Raw genomic sequence first — 1,386 nt, 5'->3', positions numbered from 1 at the left:
GGTACCATTTATAACTATGTAAATCCAGATTAGATTTGTCACTCCAGAACAAAATTATAAATTCACCCTCATTTATAAAATGAGGCAAGTTCTTCCCATTAAGGTTTTTTATTCTAATATTTTGCCCTATATCAAATAAAATATACCTTAATGGGAAATACACTTAAATTTGACATTAAGGTAAAATGTACCTTATGTCAGACTAAGTGTTGTGTTCAAATTTTTTTCCTTCCAAAAACCAAAGCTTAGCCATGTATTCATTAAAACTGACCATTTATATGTTTACCTGCTTACCATTTTGGGGAGAAATTTGGCAATTTTGTGGTTTTGAAATTATGGTTCTCTTTAAGTGCCAGTGTTTTAAAATAGCGTTCTTGTAATTTTACACACCAAAAAAAATATATTAAAAACAAAATCAATTGTCTAGAAAAACCTGCCCTGGTGTCCTGTAATCAGATGGCATTGGAAGAATCTGCCTCAGGAAAGCAATCCCAATATAAAAACAAAAAGGAAGATCATGGACAATTTCTAAACTATCAGTTCAAATAAAAATAATACTGCAAATGCTCTGAAAGAAATGATTCAAATATCAGGGAGCCGCAATCAGGATTAGACAGAATTTAGCTGTAAATTAGCTATAACGTAAAAGTTCATGATATTCTAGAAGGCAAAGGAGCTAGGATTACAATCAAAAATCTACCTACACAGTTTCAAGGGGAAATACTTCAAGGGAGAAAAATGGTCATTTGATGAAATAGGAGGATTTCAAACTTTCATAAGGAGACCAGAATTGAAAATGGAAAAAAGAATTAAAACATCCCTAAGGTACCACCTCACACCTCTCAGACTGGCCAATATGACCAGAAAGGACAATCTATGTTGGAAGGGATGTGGGAAATCTGGGACACTAATACATTTTTGGTGGAGCTGTGAACTCATCCAACCTTTCTGGAGAGCAGTTTGGAACTGTATCCAAAGGGCAACAAAAATGTGCATACTCTTTGATCCAGCAATACCAATACTGAAAAAAGGTAAAAACTTTACTTGTACAAAATTATTCATAGCAGCCCTGTTTGTAGTGGCAAAGAATTGAAAATTAAGTAAATGTCCTTCAATTGGGGAATGGCTTAGCAAACTATGGTATATGTATGTCATGGAACACTATTGTTCTATTAGAAACCAGGAAGGATGGGAATTCCGGGAAGCCTGGAAGGAATTGCATGAACTGATGCTGAAAGAGATGAGCAGAACCAGAAAAACACTGTACATCCTAACAGCAACATGGGGGTGATGATCAACCTTGATGGACTTGCTTATTCCATCAGTGCAACAATCAGGCACAATTTTGGGATATCTGTGATGGAGAATACCATCTGTATCCCAGAG

This window comes from Macrotis lagotis, chromosome 1, assembly GCF_037893015.1.
Source record: "Macrotis lagotis isolate mMagLag1 chromosome 1, bilby.v1.9.chrom.fasta, whole genome shotgun sequence".
NCBI lineage: Eukaryota > Metazoa > Chordata > Mammalia > Peramelemorphia > Peramelidae > Macrotis > Macrotis lagotis.
Note: the sequence above shows the minus strand (reverse complement) of the source record.